This window comes from Notamacropus eugenii, chromosome 5 (assembly GCF_028372415.1).
Source record: "Notamacropus eugenii isolate mMacEug1 chromosome 5, mMacEug1.pri_v2, whole genome shotgun sequence".
Lineage (NCBI taxonomy): Eukaryota > Metazoa > Chordata > Mammalia > Diprotodontia > Macropodidae > Notamacropus > Notamacropus eugenii.
In genome coordinates, this window is record NC_092876.1 from 287,625,699 (window position 1) to 287,640,076 (window position 14,378).

The 14,378-nt window shown below is 36.9% G+C and overlaps 1 protein-coding gene across 5 annotated transcripts in view; it reads left to right on the top strand.

The window, feature by feature from the left end:
• The window catches only part of GTDC1 (glycosyltransferase like domain containing 1), a 444,669-nt gene that overhangs the window by 17,731 nt on the left and 412,560 nt on the right, over positions 1-14,378 (top strand). The gene's annotated exons all lie outside the window — the stretch shown is intronic.

A 14,378-nucleotide genomic window follows, 5' to 3' on the forward strand; every position in this document is an offset into this window, starting at 1 on the left:
TGCAAAATGTTCTTCAGACCTCTGCGTTTCCTTCTGGTTTCACAATGATGACAACAGAGTATTCTCAGATTCACACATTTCTGGGTTAATAAACATTAACTGTTAGTACTATCAATATGCAATTTTAGTACAGTGATCAGTGAGCAGATACACACATAGAGAGACACATTCATATCGAGTGATGCTTTTCCCACTATAAACGAAATTAGAGTTCCTAAAACAATTGAAGCTGAAATGAGATGTTGGCTCACAAGGTCTCTTCAAAGGAGCAAACAAAGGAGGGGATTTTTTCATTTTTCCTAATGCTTGAGAAGCATCATTTTGTGAGATCCATGACCATTTCACTGTGCAGTGCCCATGCATAGTGGGTATGAGGAAATTAACTACCCAAATACTTATCAGTCAAAGAATGAAGAAATAGAGATTGTCTGTGAAAAACTTGTTGAAGGCAGTGTATAATGGATACAGTGTAGGGTCTTGGAGTAAGGAAGCCCTGAGTTCAAATCCTACTTTGTTCCCAATATTAGCTGTATGACTTGGGGCACGTCTTACCCTGTCTCAGCCTCAGTCCCCTCATTTGTTGTTATTATTCAGTTGCGTCCGACTTTTCATGACCCTATTTGGAGTTTTCTTGGCAGAGATGCTGAAGTAGTCTGCCATTTTCTTCTCTAACTCATTTTACAGATGAGGAACTGAGGCAAACAGAGTTAAGTGACTTGCCCTTGGTCACACAGCTAGCAAATGTTTGAGGTCAGATTTGAATTCATGAAGATGAGTCTTAAATAAATAGTTGCAAACATAAGGAAAAAAGATGCTCTGAAACTTCACAGCAGACACTTGAGGATGTTTGGTATCAACATCTGATGGGAAGGGGATTCCTGGACATCAGTGAAAGCTCCTTTAGTATTCTCAGGGAGCAGATGATGTTGTACTTATCCAGACTTGGATCACCTCGGGGTCGTTTCAGTATGATCCATGATCACTCAAGATACAACTTACCCATTTCTGTTTACACTGAGAAAAGAGTGTATGGAGAACACATTTTGCTCAGATTAAACTGTGTAGTTAGATGATAATGATGATGGTGCTGATGATAATAAATAGCTTGCATTAGTATAAACTTTAAAGTTTGCATAACATTTTACCTATGTTATCTCATCTGGTCCTCACAACAATTCTGTGAAGTAGGTGTTATTATCATCTCCCTTTTAATGATCAGGAAACTGCCTTTCCCTCATCTGTCACATGGACATAGGAAAAGCACCTGCCCTACACAGTCGTCGTGAGAACCAAATGAGGTAACATGTAAACTTCATGCTTCGTAAACCTTAAAGCATTATGTAAAGGCTAGTTGTTATTATTGTTATTGTTAAAAAAATATTACAAATAATGAAAACGGGACTTATCCTTTAAAGTTAACATATCCATTGTCGTTCCATGATCATGATGTACGCAGATGGGCTAAGAGGAGGGCAGCAAAAATTACACTGGAAAATATGACAAGATCAAGGTCAAGAAATGAAAGAGGCCTAAGACTTGTAGACTGTTTAGAAATCTTTTGCTTACACCTCATGAATGCTTCTTTGGAGAAATGAGTCAAAAGGTGCCTGTATGTGGCTAGCCCCGAACAACATCACAAATAATGAAATTGACTGTATCTTAACAGAAAGGAAATGACTGGTCAATGATATGTGGGTCATGTCAGAATCAGCTGTTTGTCTAGTCAGATTTTCTATTGACGAGAGGAAAGGTGAAAATCAGCACTAAGAACAAAGAACTAGAACAAAGGATAAAGATTCAGTACAGCAGACACTTATGAAGTACTTACTGTGTACACAGCATATTCAATGGTGTTACAAAACCAAAAATAAACTCCACTTCCCCTCTAGAAGCTAACATTCTATTGAAGGAAGAAAGCACTGAGTGGCATGTGAGTACCATAGCAAGCATGTTGGATTTGGAAACATAGGGCCTGGGTTTGAAGCCCTGTTCTTCTACCTAATAACTTTGTGGCTTTGGCAAGACATTATGTCTCCTGGTCCCAACTTCCTCCTCTAGAAAATGGGGTTGGTTTAAACAAACTTGCCACTGAAAATTGATAGACATAGACTCCAAACATCACCATTTCTTCAAATTTAATGTGGGTGAAATAAATAGTTGTAACCACAAGGAAAGAAGAGTTTAGAAACTACCTCATGGCAGACACTTGATTTCCTTGAAAGATATGACAAAATACTGGCTAAGAGGTCATATGTAAACCTTAGGGAAGAGGGTAATGGAAGCTTGTGAGAAGTCTCACCTCACAAAACAGTGAAACATTAATTTAAGAAAAGATGAGCTTATGGAACACTTGATTTGATGTTTGGTATCACCATCTGATAGGAAAGGGATTCACCATCAAGAAAAGCTACTTTAATATTCCCAGGGAGTGGATGACATTGTACTCATCAAACCATGGATCACTTCCAGGTCATTTCGGTATGAGCCATGATCCCTCAAGATACAACTTACTCATCTCTATTTACACTGGGAAAACAGAGTGGATGAAGAACACATATTGCTCAGATTAAAATGTGTAGTTAGATAATAATGATGATGGTAATGAGGATAATAAATAGCTAGCATTAGTATAAACTTTAAAGTTTGCATAACATTTCACATATGTTATCTCATCTGGTCCTCACAACACCTCTGTGAAGTAGGTGCTATTATAATCCCATTTTACTGATCAGGAAATTGAGGTTGAAAGAGATTAATGACTTGCCCAGGATCACACAGCTAGTAAGTGTCTAAGGCAGAATTTAAACCTGGATCTCCCTGATTCCAAAACTAGCCCTTTTTGCTACCTAGCTGCCTCTGTTGCCTAGTGGGATGGATAGCCTTTTAAATTAGTTCCTCACTATGCACAGACATATGGATAGGTCATGAAAATGGACCATGAACTGCGCTCCAAGTTCAGCAGAAGAAGGTGATTTGGTTGGATTGCATTTAGGAAATTGTATAGTACTTTGAATATACCTAAGGTTCACTGGTAGGGCAAACCTTATTTAAAAGAAACAAAAAAAAATTATGATGATCTTTGTTATGTTCTACCCTGGTTAAACCACATCTGCACATCATGTTCAGTCTTAGATACAGTATTTTGGAAGTACATTAACCAATGAGAACACGTTGATATGAAGGCAGGCAGAATGATTGGGGACAATGACCAATGATTAGTTGAAGGAAGTGTATTTTTAGCCTGGATAGGGGAAGATTTGGGGAGTGCATAATGGCTGTGTTCTGCTACTTGAAAGATATTGTCATAAGGATGAAGAGCTAAGTAGGCTTATTGAGAAGTGATGCAGACACATTGATGTTAAAAAAACTTTTCTGATGACTCAAACTGAAAAAAAAAGTAGAATGGCAGTACTTCCTCAGTAGAGGTTTTCAAGTGAAGATTTGCTGGAGATTATTTGCAGGAAATATTGTACAAGGAATTCTTCATCTGTTATGCCTTGGACTAGATGGTCTCTAATTTATTTTCCAACTCTGAGATTCTTTGAAAATCTTGTTCCTGACATTAAAGAGTTTTTTAAAAAAGCATAAAATTTGGAAAAAAATATCCCGTGATTCTAGGACCAGTATAAAATTGAGACCAACCAGTTGTATGTTTACAATGTGTTTTTATTAAACTGGAGGAGCAGTATTTTAATCAAGATATACCTAATTCTGCCAGGGTTAGTTGGAGAATGGAAGTAACTTGCTTAATGGGGAGAGGTTTATTTCAGAAACTGGACAATTTATAGTGTAAAGGAAACTTGAAAAAGCATGGAGGGTTTGGTATTAAGACCAGTAACTACTGGTATTGATTTCGTTCAGTAAGCATTTATTAAACATTCACTAATAGCAAGCACCAAGGATTCTGCATACTAGGACTGTAAAGGCAAGCTGAGAAATTATCCCTCAACCATGGAGCTTATACTCCCCTGGGGTGGGGAGGTGTACAAATGTTTATACAGATACAAAAAAAAGAATTCCAAGGACAAGAGAACAGTAAGAAATAGGGGCATCTGAAAGAGGTATCCTGAGAGGTGAGATTTGACTAATGATTCTAAGAGGTGGAAATGAGGAGAAAGTGAATTCCAGGCAGGAGGGAACAGCCTATGCCAAAGTATTGAGGCAGGAAATGAATATCAGATTTGGAGAAGACAGAATATGCCCTTTAGATTGCAGCAAGAGAAATAATTTGAAATTATTCTGGATAGATAGGCTAAACCACTATGTAAATTTTATTCTTGTGATTGGAGAGATCCACTAAAGGTATTTGAATGGGGAGTGACATGGCTTATGCTTTAGGAAGATTGTTTTGGTAGCTGGGTGGATGATGGATTGGAGAGGTAGCAACTGGAAGCTGGGACACCAATTAGGAAGCTATTGCAATAGTCCAGGCAAGAGGTGATAAAGACCTAAATTAGGGTTTGGCTGTATAATTCAAGAGAGGGGGGCACATTTAAGAGGTGTTGTGAAGCTAGAATTGGCAACTGATTGACACTGATGCTTCAGAGAGGTTGATTGGCTCAATGATAGATCTTGAAAGTGGGGAAGCCAGGACTCAATCAGTCAACCCTTATTTAATAAGTACCTGCTGTGTGCCAGGGACACCATCCTACATGATACTAGACAAAGGCATAAACAAATCCCTACCCTCAAGAGGCTCACATTTTAATTGGGGAGATGGACAGACAACTCTATGCTTATATGAAATATACTTTGTAAATGGGAAGTATTCAATTTCCAAGGGAATGCTCTAGCACTGGAGGGGACCAGAAAAGACTCAAACCCAGGCCGTTCTATTATACCAGACTGCGTCTTAAAATATTAAGGTGTTTAATATGGTAGTCTCACCTGATTATTGATTATTACTGTATAGAGGACCTTAGTATGTAATCATGCAGTTTTATATAAAGATATAGGAAATTCCCATGGCAAAGTCACCATGATTTTTTTTTAGAAATTTAAAAATAAAATAATGACATTAAGGTGTTATCAAACTTCAGATCATTGAACATAATGACCTTTTCACTTGATTGCCAAGAGTCAAGGCCATCACATCTGTCTTCTTGAAGAGTAGATCAAGATAGTTATGCTACAAATAGAAGGTGAATTTAGGCAGAAGGGCAAGCAAAAATAGGCTTATTTTTGTCTTTTAAAATTTTGAAGTTTTAGAAAACCAGGAGAAAAATGTAGAAGGTCTTAAGGAAAGCTGAAGTCAAGCTTGATGTCAGAATCAGATAGATGACCACTCCTGGATATGGATAGGGGCTAAAAAAGATTGGAAGTAGGAAAAAAACTGCAAGATACTATGTAGAAGAAAATGGGGTTTAGTAAAGACTCATGGACTTTAAGGGGGGTAGGAAAAATTCATTAAGAATGGAGTTAAAAATAAACGATTTTGATGATTGCTACTGTATACATTCATATTTATATCTATCTGTAGTGTTCAAAATTGGTATGGTACTCTTAATTATTTTTCAGCTGGTGGTACTCAAGTAAAGACATTCTCATCTCTACCTATTCTTTATATGTTTAGGGTGGTTTTAAATAGAGTAAATGAAGCATCTATTACATGCCTCCATATGTAGATTCTCCTGAAGTTTGGTTCCTAAAATCAGGTTCAGTTTTCCATATTAAAACTATTACTAGTACACTTAGCTGTACTTCTGTAAGAAAATACGATGTTATATTAGTTGGTTAACCTTGACATTATCTGGAATTTGTACATTAGCTGTGACATATGTCTATACTTATGTTTTCAGAATACTTTGTTAAATGAGTCATGTCCTTTTTGCTTTGTAGAAAAATATTATCCCTATGTGACATTTAGAAGAAATCCAAGGCATATTTTTTTTTGAAGTAACTGATTCTAAGCCAGAGCAGGAATATGACTGTAAGGTTTTTGTTCTTATGTCTTGTTCTGGTAATTTTGCAAAGTTATTTCAATGCTATCCTATAGTTATAATTGAAATCTATTTACATAAATCTTAGTCCTCCCTGTGATAGAAGCAGGAATCAGTTTTCCGATTAAATTCCTTCTTAACTTTTAGATCTGTACCACATTTGGCATCTAAAATACAAAGCATTTCCAGCAGGAACTTATCCTACCTTATCTTTCTTTCTTTTTTCCATCACAGTGGGTTAAAGATTTCAAAGAGTGACTACAGTGTTTATTTTTTAATAGACACGAGTAGTAGGTTTTGGCTTCTTTGCTCTTTGGACCAGAAGTCTGATTTTGTATTGCTGTATTTGAGGGGAAGGGAAGACCTATCTACCTACTTACCTTCCTATCTGTCTATATAGACACATAAACACACACAGAGTCTTCGTTGTTCATGAATTGTTTGTCCAATAGGTGTGATTTTTATAAATTGAATTAGCTCAAATGGTCCAGTGATTTAAAGTTATTTTAAGGCAAAGTAGAAAATCCTTTTGTAAAATGGATAATTTACTGCCCATTTATCCTTTTTATAAAAAATACAAATACTGATTTTCACATTAGATATGTTTAAAATAAGGTTTCTTTATGAGTCAGAATATGATGTACAGGAAAGAAAACTGGACTTGTAGTCATAAGGTCTGCATTCAAATTGCTGTTCTACCATTCTTTTATCATCTGGAGTAGGCCATGAAACCTCAGTAACAGAACTTGACTTAGTTCTCTCATCTGCAAAATGGTGATAATATATTTTGCAGCATGTAACACACTTGTTCTCTTGAACACTTTGTTGGTTATGAGCAATGAGACCAACTTTTTAAGCTTAATCACATAATATATGTGTTAAGAAAAAAGGATGATTTTTACATGGGAGTCTAAGAAGCATTTGGCAGTGCAATTAGTTTTGTAACCAGTGATTTTTTTTTTTTAAAGCTTTACCAGAATAAGAATGATATTAGTGTCACTTTTAAATAGATACAGCTCCAGGAATGTGTCAGTTCACATTATTATCTTAAATATACACCTTATCTATCCATATTGCTTCTCTTTAGATGTGAAAGTGAAAATAAAGGTGTGAAGCTTCTAGCAGACTTAGATTTATTTTGTAAATCAGAAAACACAGATAGAAATATTTCATGATTGTTAGTTTCAGGCCTTAATACACTAAAATCATTTGAATTTAATGTGTTCTTTTACTAAAAGTAAGAATAAGATAAATTCACCAGCAATTAAAATATTTGAAAATATGAATTAAAACTTTTTTATTCGTAAGGAAGACTGTAAAAGATTTAGAATATAGGGAATTCTTCATACTAAAATTAGAGATAAAATAGAATATAATGATAGCTTGTTCATTTGATGTTATAGAATTATGGATTAGTGAATTTTCTGTATGACTAAAATGTTCTCCCTTTATTTTGATGATTTTCTGATGGAAATCTTTTTTTAAAAGCCCAATGACCATTTGGTTACCCCACATCCAACTTTCTTTTGTTGGCTCAAGACTAACACCCTAGTTCAGGTTCTTATCACCTCTTGCTTGTGATTGGATTATCCTTCTAATTGGGCTCCCTGTTTTTAGTCTCTTCTCTTTGATCAGTCTATATCTAGCTGTCATATTTATATTCCCAAGAGAAAGGTTTGATCATGTTGCCTACCTACAATAGTAGGCAGTAGATTTAGTGAATGTGGCCTCATACCATCTTCCCTAGAAAGTTCATGTCAACTTTGGGATAGCTATTTTCCTTACTGCTTTTACTTGTGAGGTTCAAAGCAACATTCCAGATGGTCGGGGTTGTCAGAAATCTTAGAGTTACTTTCATTTATTCATAGAATATTCAAAATAGACAGGGAGTATGTAATTTTTCACATTAAGGAGGCAGCTGGAGCAACTGTTAGGCCATGCCTGCCAGAAGTGGTTATTTTTTTTATGTATGCATGCTTCACCTTAGCCAGGTGCTCCTAATTACCTGTTTCCTTTTGTCAAACCTGGGCTAGCCATGATGGAATTAGTTTCTGCCTCAGCTGGTATCTTATGAAATCAGCAAGCTTGGGAAAGGAGATCTGTCTCAGTTATTGGCAACCATGTGCCTTGAATCTGATTTTTTTTTGCCTCACTGTACCTTATTCTCCCTTTTGCGTGTCTCCTCATTTCTGACTGCTGCTTTATAACTTTAACCACTTATTTTTTTCCTTTTTTTGGGGGGTGGTGGTGATTTGTGTCCTCCTGGCTTCTGCCTGTTCACTTAATCTCTCATTTCTGTTCTGTAGACTTGCCTGGTTTCTGACCCTTTTTGTCCAAACTGCGTCTCTCTATTATTACCTGCTCCAACCTTTGATACCCAGTCTGATTCCTCAAGCCTTGCCTTCTGGTTCCCTGCCTAGTTTTTATGTTGAGTTTCCATATGTGCCCCTATTTGAGACTCGATCCCAGGCACTTTGTCCCAGGCACCTAACTCCTTCTTGATAACTGCTTTCTGGAGTTTCTCTTTCGCTACCCAGAACCCCAACTTTGCTTCAACTTTCTTGGTTCTGACTCCTCACCTGTATCCATAAGCTTGCTACCACCTACAACCTGGGATGAAGCGGTGTGGTCCAGAAGGCATGTTGAATCTGGAGACAGAGTTCAAAATCTAGTTAGGTTATTTATTCCTTGGGTGAACCTTGGGCAGGTCTAAAATAAAAGGATTGAACTGCATCGCTCTAGATATAGGAGTGGGGAACCTGCAGCCTCGAAGCCACCTTTTTAGGCCCTCAAGTGCAATCTTTGACTGAATTCAGGGACCTAGAGGATCACCTATGGCCTCAACGTCGCAGGTTCCCCACCCCTGCAGAAGGTCCCTGCTACCTCTAAGACTGTGACGCTGCAGCAGTAGCATTCAGGACTGTTCAAGTGCTGGGACTTTTGTAGAAGTCTCTCTGCCGTAGTCACCATGTAAATGATGATGACGATGTTGGTGAAGATATTGGTGAAATCTTTGCATTTACTTCCAAAACGCTTCCTGGCTTCTATCTTAGTTATAATCATTATTTCCCTATGGAGTTTGCTGTCCATTGAATAAATTGTAATTCCAGCCATAGCATCTATGGATACTCTGGAGAACTAAATAAAAAGTCTAAAAAAATAAAGCAGTCCCTGCTTTTAAGGAACATATGTTGTCCGAGACTGGATAATGTACTTAATTAATGACTTGAATAGGATGAGAATCTGGGTACTTGAATGTAGTGGTGTCCCTGATCAGCCTCATCAATCCCTTCTTTTCTGGCCTGGTTGTAGAAGGCAGAAAAGGGGAAAGATGAGGAGGGGAAAAGGAGTGAATATTTTTATAGTGCCTACTATGTGCCAGGCACTGTGCTAAATGCTTTAGAAAAATACTGTTATTTGATTCTTGGTCAGTCAGTATTCATTTATTAAGCACCCACTTTGTTCCAGGCACTGTACTAAGCACTTTGAAAAAAATAAATATTGTCATTTGAGGCTCATGACAACACTGTGGGGTAAGTGCCAGTATTAACTCCTTTATACAGATGAGGGAACTGAAGCAAACAGAGGTGAAATGGCTTGCCCAGGGTCACCTAGCTAGTTCATATCTGAGTTTGGATTTAAACTCCAGGGCCAGCACTTTATCCACTAGGCAAGTTCATGGTATATGTCTAATTGCTCTCGAAGATTACTTTGAAAGTAAGTCTTATTCCAAGCTCTGATCCTGTTGTACTCTGCTCAGAAGCGGTCAGTGATTACCTTGCTTTGCCAGTGTAAGGCAGATTTCTTTAGCCCATCATTAGAGCATCACCTGTCTTGGTAGCTTTATCTTCTCTAATCTGTTTCACTCACAATATAGTTTGGTCAAACTAGACCACTTGCTATTCCTTCAACAGCCTTATTTTTGTGTTCCCTGGACTCCTCTCCCTCAGCTCTTACGCTAGTCTGTCCAGTTACTACTCATCTTTGAAGACTCAACTGTCATCCCTTCCATAAAATCCTCACAGATGCCAGCTGGGAACAATTTCTTGGTTTCCTTTGAACTCCCATAATGCTTTATACTCCTTTATATATGACTGTCTTAGTTTTTGTGTGTGTCTTATCTTACCAAGCTATAAGCTTAAAAAGTCCTTGCTTCACAACACTGCACAAAGTACTTGGTATATATCAAACATATTAATGATATTTTTGAAATGAATGTTGTTCTAAATGTTCTAACTTCTTGGTTGCCTTCCTGGAAACTATGCTTCCCTAAGAAATAACTTTTTAGGATCACTGTACAGGTAGTTGAATTCCCTTTTTGGATATTTCATTGTATGAGATAATGTGTGTAAAGTGCTGTGCAAATCTTAAAGTACTGTATAAATTTTAAATGTTATCATGAAAACAAGTAGATTTAAACTTAAAAATTATGTAAGTCAACTATCAAAGCAAGCAATGGAACTATTGAAATATGCCTTAAAGCCATTATAATGTGACTCAAATAAATTTTTAAAAAGATTAATCTACTGTGAGGCCCTTTTTTTTATGAGTTTCATTGTCTTAACATTTTAAGGTCTTAGACTCTTAAGGTCTATAGTTCTTATGTTCATTTTTATCTAAACTTGGTATCTCACCTAGTGAGTGTTCTGCATCTTACCGACAGTTTTTTTGTTTACTCATGTCTAATTGAGGTTTTGTCTGTTCTTTGTCTCTTGAGAGATCACACAGCATTGTGGGTAGCAGATTTGGACTCAGGAAGACCTGGGCAAGTCCCACCGCCGACATTTGATAGCTGTGTGATTCTGGGCAGGTCACTAACTTCTCTGGCTTCAGTTCTTCATCTTTAAAATGAGAAGGTTGTACTAACTGGCCTCCAAGGTCCCTTGCACTTCTAAATCTATTATCCCATGCTCCACATGACCCAGTTTCAACATGAGCCAGTACTTGTTGAAAATTTGTATTTCTGTTTGGGACGAGGGTGTGGATAAACCTGTAGAGTCACCCTGAAGCTAGCCCTGAAGAGAAATTTGATTTTATTTATTTGTTAAAGAATTGCTTGACTATGAGACTGTGTGTGTGTGTGTGTGTGTGTGTGTGTGTGTGTGTGTGTGTGTGTGTGTGTGTGTGTTTGGTGTTGGGAGAGGGTGGTCAGAAGAGAAGATAGGGTAGGTGGAGTAGGAATAGGATAAAGAAGGGACACTTTATACTTTTAGGAGGAATGATTTGAGATCTTTATCTCTCAATGCAAAGCCTGTTCTTCCACAGTGTATGAACTAAGGGCTGACCTGGATTCCTTTGCTGGAGATGTGTTAGAGTATGCTCTCTCACCCTTATCAGTTCCTTTGAGGACCATATCTGCCCTGTCCTATCTAGCATCAAGGTCTTACTCATTTTGTCCTCTCCTTTCCTTCTTTCTCCTGTCTAAGTCCTGGACCCATTTCCCTTCCCAATCTTCAGCCTCTCCTACAAGACTCCCATTTTGCAGTCTATGACTTCTGGCACTATTGACATTATTTCGGTTGGTTTTGAACATTTTGTTGTTTTTAAATGCTAGACCTCTTTTTTTAATAGCCAAGAGTACATCTAGATTTCTTATATTATTTATCCTGTGTTGATCTTTCTAATAAACAGCAATCTTTGGAATCCATCCTTTAACATTTAAGCAAAATGGCAGCATGAGATACCTCAGTAGAGAGAGAGTTGGCTCTGCATTGACTTTTGCAGATTTTATGATCCTGAACAAAACTATGTCTCAGTGATTCTTTAAGAAGCTCTCGAAGCTATCAGTCTATAGACAAACATTTATTAAGTACCTACTGTGTGCCAGGTACTATGCTAGGCTCTGGAGATACAGATATAAAACATTTTATGCCCTGATACATTTTATTGGAGGAGACTGTGAATGTGTGTGTATGTCAGTGTAAGGCATATAAAAGATAAATATAGGATAATTTTTTTCAAGTCATGGTACTAACAGTTGGGGGGAAGGAGAATCAGGAAGCCCTGGATTCTGATACTTGCTATCTGTGTGATCATTCATGGACAAGTCACAAACTGCCGGTTTCCTCATTTGTGAAATGTGACAGAAATATTTGAAGTGCTTATCTTAGGGTTATTATTATAAGAATCAAATGAAAAATGTATATGAAGTACTTTGCAGGTCTTAATGTTCTTTCTCCTTCTCTCTCTCTCTCTCTTTCTCTCTCTCCCCCCTCCATTTCTCCCTCCCTCCCTCCCATCTGTGTCATAAATTTGTCTACTTAAACACAGATTGAGAAATATAAGGGACCTTAGAGGTCATCTCACTTAACACATTTATCTTACAGATGAAACTTAGGCCGGGAGAAGTAAGTGACTTGCCCAGGGTTACACAGCTTGGAAGTATTTGAGGCAGTTTTAAAACTCAGGTCTTTCTATTCCCACTTCAATGCTCTACAATACTATTATAATTATATTACATTATATGTTATACTATATATATATGTATATATATATATGTTATTCCTGATAGAATGGAATTAGGCAATTTTTTAAAAAAAGATTTTTAGTGTTTAACATTTTGAATTCACTTTTTATTCTAATTCATCCTCTCCTGTTGTATCTTAATTTATAGACTCCCTTTATTCTACATAACATTTTTTATTTTTCAGGATTTTCCATAGGTACACATGTTTAGGTATCTGAAACACTTAAGAGCCCAAAGTATTTCAATGAATCAATTAATTAAGCATGTGTGAAGGTACCAGGTTCTGTATTATTATAGTATATAGAATGAAGCAATGACTACTTTCAAGTAGGGAAATAGCACTTATCTATAGAAATATATAATAGAGAAGATACATATACAAATGTATATACAGCATACATATAAAGTTAATAAATACAACTATATGCAAAGTAGTTAAATCCAAGATTCTTTGGGAAGCAGGACATTAGCAATGGGGGATTACTGCGTATTTAAGGGAGAGAGAGGGACTCAATGAGGCAGACATAAGAAGGGGGAGTGTATTTCAGGCATGGGGCATAGTGATAGTAATTGATTATCGATGTAATAATGACTTATTACCTTTTGCCTTATGTTTGCATAGTTTCATGTTCACCATCTCATTTGATCCTCACAATATCTTGATGTAGTGGGCAAGGAACATATTATCCCTGTTTGTACAGATGAGACAACTGAGGTTCGTGACGTGACAAATTTCTATGGCTAATAAGAAACCTGGTCTTCTGATTTCTTATTTCATGATTGTTCATAATTCTTTCTTCAGTTATTTTTGTTCAGTTGTTTTTCAGCCATGTACAACTCTTTGTGACCCCATTTGAGATTTTCCTTTTCTGGCTCATTTTACAGATGAGGAAATAGGCAAACAGGGATAAGTGTCTTGCTCAGGGTCACACAGCTAGTAAGTGTCTAAGGTTGGATTTGAACTCAGGTTCTCCTGACTCCAGGCCCAGCCCCCTTTCCATTGTACCACCTAGTTTCCCTTAATTCTTTCTAGTAAATTGCATGTAGATTGAACATTCTATTAGAGATTTTCAAGTTGTCATTTTATTGATACCTTGAAAATGGTAATTCACTGATTTCTTTCCCTTTCCCCTCTTGAATTCATCCCTACCAACATTAACTGGGTTCCTTTATACCAAGGTGGAGCAGGATTGGTGAAGAGCACTGTTGGTGACCCTGGGTTTCAGTTTTGTGAATCTGGCTTTCATTCCTTAATTTTGACCCTGGAAAGCTGCAGGCATTTGGTAGTGGAAAGTAAAACTAGAAACAGCTTCTCAGCACTATTTGGTGACCTTGACTGTTCATTCTAATTTAATTCGACAGATTGCAAAAGTGTCTAAACTACCCCTGGTTGTGATTTTCACACTTTTGGAAAGTAAATTAACTCTTTCAAGCCATAAGGAGACTTTTGTGTCTGGGAGCAGTAATTTACAGTCATACCCTTGTGGTTTGGGAGAGTATCTACAGGTTCCCATGGTGTCTAATTGGCAACCAAGAGCCTTTTTAGGCCCGGGGAGAATCCAGCTTAATGTGTTAGAAACTTCTTGTAACCTTGATTTACTTTAAAATAAATTACAGTTTAGCAAATAACTACTACCACTTAAACTTGTAATATATTATTTTACATTGAGAAATGCATTTCATTGTCTCAAATTGAAGTGCAGAGATTGAGGCTTTTGAAAAGCCTATGGGATTTCATGGTGATAATCTTTCTCTTTCTTATAAAGATTAAAGAACTGGTCAAAACTGCCATTTTTCTTCTTATGTAATATAAGGCCCCCTTTGTAATAAATGATCAAAGTTAAATGCTTAATAAAGGTGTTGATAGTACAAATTCACAGATATTTGGGAAAGGAAATATATATTGTGTGGTTCTTTTAAGAGGTATTATCAGGATCTTATTGAATGGGATTTTTTTTAAGGGTTTTGCATCA